Source organism: Barbatula barbatula (genome assembly GCF_947034865.1).
Source record: "Barbatula barbatula genome assembly, chromosome: 17".
NCBI lineage: Eukaryota > Metazoa > Chordata > Actinopteri > Cypriniformes > Nemacheilidae > Barbatula > Barbatula barbatula.
In genome coordinates this window covers 15,013,206-15,021,099 of record NC_136780.1, presented here as the reverse complement: position 1 = coordinate 15,021,099, position 7,894 = coordinate 15,013,206, and positions in this window count along the sequence as shown.

The window sequence follows — 7,894 nt, the reverse complement described above, 5'->3', positions numbered from 1 at the left end:
CCATCATGGGTTAGCATCAATTTGTCAATTCTGTATTGTCCTGTGGAAATAAGGGTTAACAACAGAAAACAATGCATACTATCAAAAGTGATGTATAGCAAGGAAACAACTTCAGTAAATCAAAATTATTTTCTTAAAAGTGCATAACAAAAACCACCCGGATTACATGAGAGAACATTACTACTTTGACAGGTTTGTTATATAACATTTGACATGCTTTTTTTTCAGAACAATGCATGTGAACAATACAAACATTTTAGAAAGTCCATTCTCCAAACCGCTCCGGCGGTCTTTTGACTCGTAGGGGCCTTCCCCCCTTTTGACCGTAAACAGTCCCTGTTAATTCCTGTGGAACTGTGCTACCCCCACTGAGCTCAACCTCCTCGGGCCCAAGCTCTGTAATCGGCATATCACAAGTTGTATCAAAAGTGCGTGTTTCATCCTGGGCAATGCAGTCCACAAGTTCCTCTGAAAACAGGTTGTTTAGGCTTAAATCAACATTTTTAGGATCATCTTCTAGGCTGGGAGGAGCCACTTCCAGGGGCTGCCAAGAATCTTTGAACACCCAGCTGTTCTCCAACGGCTGCCGAGCATGGTAAGGTTTCAGTTTGTCATGATGGACAACTTTCACTTTCGTCTTTGGACCCTTCTGAATGCGATACACAAGATCGTCCAGGTGCCCCAAAATGAAGTAAGGGCCCTCATATGATGGAAGGAACTTCCTGATTTTGTTTTTTACTCGTTTCGTCCCTTTTATGAGGTACCACACAACATCACCGATTTTGTATTGTTTTCTCATGACTGCCTTGTTGTACTGCCTTTTAGCACGCTCCACAGATTGACCTAATGCCTCTCTGGCTATTTGGTGTGCCCGCTCCAACCTTTCTCTCATGTGAACGATGTGTTGTGGGGGGGTCTGAGCAGAGGTCTCGTTGGGGGGCATTCCAGCCACCAGGTCAATGGGCTCCGTTACCTCTCTACCGAAGAGCATCATGTTCGGTGTGAAACCTGTAGCGCTGTGTTGGGTGGCTCGATAAGCCATCAGAGCGTAAGGAATCATGAGGTCCCATTCCCAGTGACAACGCTCTGAAGTGGTAGCCAGGATCTTCTGGAGGGTGGCATTGAACCGTTCGACTTGCCCATCAGATTGGGGGCGAAAAGGCGTCGTCCGAGTCTTGTCAATGTCCAGCAGATTGCACATTGCTTGGAAAACCTCAGACTCAAAGTTGGACCCTTGGTCACTGTGCAAGGCCAGCGGTGTCCCAAAGCGACACACCCATTCGGAAACTATGGTCTCTGCTACAGTAACGGCACGATCGTCAGGAAGGGGATAGGCTTCCACCCATTTGGTAAAGTAGTCTTGTACTACAAGAATGTATCGATTGAATCGGTCCGTCTCATTCATGGGACCCATCAGATCAGCAGCGATCCTTTCCATGGGAGCTCCCACTCTCACCGTTCCCATAGGTGCTTGAGGTCTCTTTGTTGGTCGGGCCTTGGCTGCGCAGCTGGTGCATGTGCGACACCACAGCGTCACTTCCTCCCTCATCTTATACCAGTAATACCTTGTCTGCAAACGAGACAACGTACGTTCCACTCCAAAATGGCCACCCACAGGTCCCTCGTGCATATGATGCATGACATTTTTCATAAACACTCGCGGCAAGATGATCTGGGGGTAGAACTCGGGGCCTTCCATCAGGTAGAACCGACGTAATAGGATGCCATCTCTTAGGTACAACCTGTTCCATTGGCTCCAATAGGCTTTGGTAGCTGGTCCGCAGGGTGACACGCTCTCCCAGGATGGTCGTTCTCCTCCTTCCAGCCACCTTTTGATGGGCACTAGGCATGTGCCGGTATCACTTTTTCATGCTGCGATTAATTGAGAGAGCATTTATCACGGTATACGGTATTATCACGATATTGTAATTTTACAAGAGAAACAGGTTAAAAAAAGAAAAACTTCAGTGTTGTCCTTTTAGTAACTTGAATATCTTTTTAATGAACTAAAAGTAACTCAAACATTTAAATACAAATAAATATAAATAAAACAATATAAAATATAAAAGTAAACTGAACAATTATATCAAAATGAATCATGTGCAAACTGCAAAAGTACAACATTTGCAAAAACAGAACGATACACAACTATAAAGTTGTGTTGGGCTTCCTGGCATTTATTTTTGGAACCCAAAATATTTCCAAACCTCTGACTTTACCCTTTTAGAAGGGGGATAAATTGTCGGCAGCGTTCCTCCTTCCGCCATGCTTCTTCTTCATGTGAGAATTTGACTGCGGCGTCAGTGGCCGTGGCGCGCACTGCGTGCAGTGTGATTCTACTGGTGACGTGAACACTGTTTACATCCGGGTGCGCTCACGTGTTCTGCGCAGCATATACGCAGTGTTTGCTCAAGCGGTTGATGGAAAATAAGCTGTAATGCACGTTCTAAAAATAAAAATTCGGATCTATTATTTTTTACGGTATTTTGAAGTGCCCACGATAACAATATTGTGTATATTCATTATCGTGATTTATTGAATTACCGAAAATCGGCACATGTCTAATGGGCACTATATCAGCATCAGCCTCCTGGGCAGAACGCAGCTCCTCAGGACTCCACCCGAAGGGTGAGGTGACACTGGCAGTACTGATGGGTTGAACTACCCCCACTGAGCAGGACCGTGAGGTTGATGTTTCATGTTCATGGTCTACAGAACTACCATTTAAGTTACACTGCACGGCCTGGTGACAGAATTGTGGTTTACTAGGGCAGGGCTCTTTAAGGTTGCAGGGACAGTTTGAACGACAAGGACGTCTGGACAGCACATCTGCATTTTCGTGGTGTCGTCCAGGGCGATGCACAACCTTGAAGTCATACTCTCCCAGCTTCTCCAGCCATCGTGCTAATTGTCCCTCTGGTTCCTTTATCTTCATGAGCCACTGCAGGCTGCTATGGTCGGTGCGTATGGTAAAGGATCTGCCAAGCAGGTACTGGCGAAAACGTGATGTAAACTCCACAACGGCCAACAACTCTCTCCTGGTAGTGCAGTAATTTCGTTCAGTGGGCGTTAAACTCCGGCTACCATAAGCCAGGACTCGCTCCTCTCCTTCCTGGAGCTGAGACAGCACAGCCCCGATGCCAAAGTTACTGGCATCCGTGTCGAGAATTAAGTCACCGCTATCCATTGGGTAGCTTAACACAGGAGCAGTGGTAAGCAGCTCTTTGAGTCTATTGAAGGCTTGTTGGTGCTCAGGAGTCCAGTGAAAACGGGCGTGCTTCTTTAAGAGATCATGAAGGGGTTTAGCGATTGTGGCAAAGTCCTTTACAAACCGTCTGTAGTAAGAGGCTAGACCTACAAACTGCCGCACCTCATGAACGGTTGTTGGTGGGGGCCATTCACAAATTTTCTGCACCTTCTGCGGGTCTGTAGCGATGCCATGCTCAGAGACGATGTGCCCTAGGTAAGCTACCTGGTGGCGAAAAAGACAACATTTAGATGGTTTGAGTTTCAGATTAGCTTGGCGCAATCTTTCAAATACTTGGGACAATCGATGGATCATTTCCTTCACATCCTTCCCCAGCACAATGATGTCATCCAGATAGACTAGGCATGTCTCCCACTGCATTCCAGCCAGGACGCGATCCATTAAGCGCTGGAACGTCGCAGGGGCGTTGCAAAGCCCGAATGGCATGACATTCCATTCAAACAGCCCCTTCCTGCTACAGAACGCAGCAGCCCGCTTTGCCTCAGGGGTTAATTCCACCTGCCAGTAGCCTGAGGCTAAATCTAAAGTGCTGAACCATTTGGCTGTAGACAACGTGTCCAACGTGTCTTGGATACGCGGGAGTGGGTAGGCATCTTTAATAGTGCGCTCATTTAAAGCTCGGTAGTCCACACACAGCCGATATGTTTGGTCTTTCTTCTGCACCATTACAATCGGTGAAGCCCAGCTGCTGTTGCTTACAGAGGCTAGACCAGAATCCAGGTTCTGTTGAATTTGTCTGTCCGCATCTCTCTGTTTCTCACACGCCATTCGACGAGAGGGCTGCTTCACAGGATGACCTGGGCGGGTCTGGATGTCATGCTGTACCAGGTTTGTGCGACCGAGGTCTGTTGGGCCAGAGGAGAAAATATCACGATAAGCAATAAGCAGCTTTGCGAGATCATGCTGTTCTACCTCTTTTAAGCCTGTGACACTCTCTGCATACATTGACTGTAAGTGGCTTGGAACCGTTGTGTGAATTAAATCTGCAGGCGATACTGATGAAGTGGGTGCTACTACATCTGCCAACTGGAGAACTCCCGCCACGACTCCCTTCTTTATCTTCACATCAGCAGGGCCAGGGTTATATAGCCGGACGGGGATTTGATTATCTCGCTGGGCATCAACCACAATCCTCGCCACAAGCACCTGATGTTTCTCCATGAAACCCTTAGTAGGACTCAGCAGCACGTTGCCCTCTACATGCTCCCGGAAGTGTGCATTGCCAGGCACAATATACTCACGTCCCGCTTCCAGAACAGTAGTACGTGCAATCCGCACCACATGTACTTTGGGTCTGTCCTTCGGAGTGAAGTAGGGTATCTGTTCGCCGAACAGTATGATTCTTCGGCTACCGAAATCAAGACGTGCTTTGGCCTGTTCCAGAAATGGGTGTCCCAGAATGGCTTCCGTTCCCTCTGCTACATCTGCTACAATGAAATTAACACTGACCGTGTGAGTTCCTATTTGAATTGGAACATCAACCTCACCAAGAACATCGACATTCAAAGAGCTGATTCCCTGCAGTGCCTGTATGGTGGATAGCCTGAGTGGGGGTCTGACATCAGCTGTAATGTTCTCATAGCAGTGCCGAGGCAATACGTTTCTCCTAGCTCCACTGTCTAAAAGGACGCACATTTCCATGTTATACAGCAGAGTGTGTATGCACATTTCAGGACCGCTCCCCTTGACTCTGAGAACTTCTGAGGTAGGTTGAGTTTCTGGGGTTCGATGTAGTGCTGGAGCTACACGTTGCAGGTTGAGCCTCGGTGAAGGACAGTTCCGCATCATGTGACCGATGCCCTGGCAGTTGTGACAGACAATTTCTCCCCAGTTTATTTTCCCTCGCTTGAAGTTTTGTGCTCTGGTTTTCACAGGTGTGTATTTGTGTTTTTGTCTCCATTCAGGGGTTGGTAACACAAGGTTCTCCTCGTCGCTTTCACTCTGGTTAGGGCACTCCCGTAGCGCAGCAGCTCTGGTTCTCCGCTCCGCTGGTCTTGTGGCAGATTGCATAAGCTGTGTTACACTAGTGGCTGTGCGACGTGTGGTTTCATACCTGTGTGCAATCTCGTAAGCGTGGGCCAGTGTGCGTGGACGCTCTTCCAGCAGCCTCTGTACAATGTCAGCATCTCCCATAGCATTAGTGAACACCTCAACACTGATGGAGTCCTGTTCTCTCTCGGTGCGATCTGCATAGACAATGGAGACTTTCTCATATATCTCATCTCTCAATACATGAAGTGGCTCACCTGCTTTACGGACTCTGTGCCTAAGTTCAATTCCAATGGCAGCAGCGTGTTCTGATGACGGCCCATATGCAGCTTCCATTTCCTCCACTATGCGGGCATAATTCCATCGGCTTGATCTGGGGTTTTTGTGAATCACAGCGCCTGCAGCACCCACTAAACAGAACCTCATCTGCACCGTCATTGTTCTATCCGACCAGTGGTTGGCTCTGGCGCAATCTTCAAAGCGATTCACAAATTCCCTCCAAGGAATGGAACCATCAAACTGACCTGGTCGGAGCGTTGGTATTCTTTCTTTTACATGACTGAATTCCTCACCACTGTCTGATGATGGGTCATAGAACATCTGGCGTAGCTTCTTTCTATGTTGTCTGGATCTATTCAGCTCAAGAAAACAATGCTCGTCATCATTGGTACACACAGTATTACTCTCATGGTCATTCACAACATGCGGGGCTGCATAGGTAGCACGTTGGCAGGGCTTAGGATGCATTACGGGCATGCTCTGGGAAATAACTCTGTTTGTTTGTTCACTGTACACATCCTGTCGAAATTTTAAGTTTGCTGGTGTACTTTGCACATAGCACTGCGTATCAATTCCACTGTCTTGTATCTCATTTCCCACTCTACTTTTGAAAGGATTGGTTTCTGTTACTGTTCGTGGTGAAACAGCCGGTTCATAACAGTACGTGGGCGTTTTGGCTGTAGCTGCTTGCGAGCATGCCGTATCGTTCTGTGCAAAGGGGTTTTTACTGTCATTATTTAATGCTTGAGCACTTAATTCGCTTAACCAATCCGAAAATGACATAGACGTTCGTTTGTCATCATGCTCTGTTGGCATCGTAGCATTCACGTGGCCACCCGGATTAACATGTGCGTATTGTCTCATCTTTTCGCGACTTCATAAACTTCGCCTTTAGAATCGAAAATATCCATGCGACTCACCACATGCAAGAGATCCCGAACGATGCCCCCAATGTTACTTTTTATTAGTCCACCTCCCTGGTCACGGACAACTGTAACGTTAAACTCTGGTCCATTTCTCACAAGGATGAGTCGACAAAGTTATATCGAGGCAGATCTTTTAATCTCGTAATGCGAAAGTCCATACCTCACAACAGTCGTTTTATTCCCGGGTGGTTTCACAACTTATTTGGTTTTTAAACAACAGTCTCCACGTTCTCATAGATGCTCGCACGGCATTCTTAACACGTTACTCTCCCGCACAACATTACCCACAAAACCTTTCCATATTTGGACTACGAATCCCACACTCTTAAAGGAGCACTGCCCATATTCCTGCAACACTAATCTAAAGATTTCTGAAAAGAAATTATAATATTTGCATAGTTATTGTATTAAGCGAAAAGGAATTGAACCAATAAGGAAGCTGATCGACTGATTAAATCTCTTAGGTGTGTGAACAAAATGACCTTTTAACAATATAAACAATAGTCAGCAAGTCACATTTATGTTGGGAATGTGTTTGAAGACACCCTTCCTTGATCAAGGTTTGAAGGAAGTTTGAAGGTCGAACCTGACAGGGACTGTGTTTTGTGCTACACTACACACACCATCAGAAAAAAAGAAGAGACCTGCGGTGAAGAGACAGCCTGATGATGATCTCCAAACTTTTGGAATACCATTTCTTTATAATTCTTAAATAAATAAAAACACAAACATGCTTTGGCCCACATGCATTTTTTTCCATTATGATTTTTACTTGGCAACATTCAGTGGCGGTTCTACATTGAATTGCACCCCGGGCGAGACCACATTTGAGCGCCCCCAGCGCACACATAAAATGATGACAAACCGTCATATTTTTTAAAACTACATAAGTGAAAGAGAAAATTATATTTCTCAATTGCACAAATTTGTTTTTTTTTGTGCACCTGATGGCTTTGACCTTTTCCTGTCCATCTCTGTTTATTTGGCACTCGACAATCTACAGATCCCCCCCCGCCCCCCAAACACTGTCACTCAGGAAACGAGTCACGGCCATAATCGTTTATATTACTTATTTTTTATTAGCCTTTTCACACAATTCAGAAAAACCAAAATGTGCAGGAACTATAGGCCTGTATTCATTGCATTATGGATAAAATGTGCGTTATTTGGAAGAAAGTCGAGGTGGTGTGACTGACTTTAGCCCACTAATTGAATTCGCGTCATAAATCATAATAATTTCTTCCAAATAACGCACATCTTCGGCGAATACCTGACAGACAAAAAAAACACGTACACTAACACTTCTCTCAACAGGTAGTGGTCAAGCTTTTGTTGAAACTAACTTTGTATTAGCACCTATACTGCTCTTTGTATGACAGGCTATATTGCTCCCTGAACTCTTTGTAAGTCGCTTTGGATAAAAGCTTCTGCT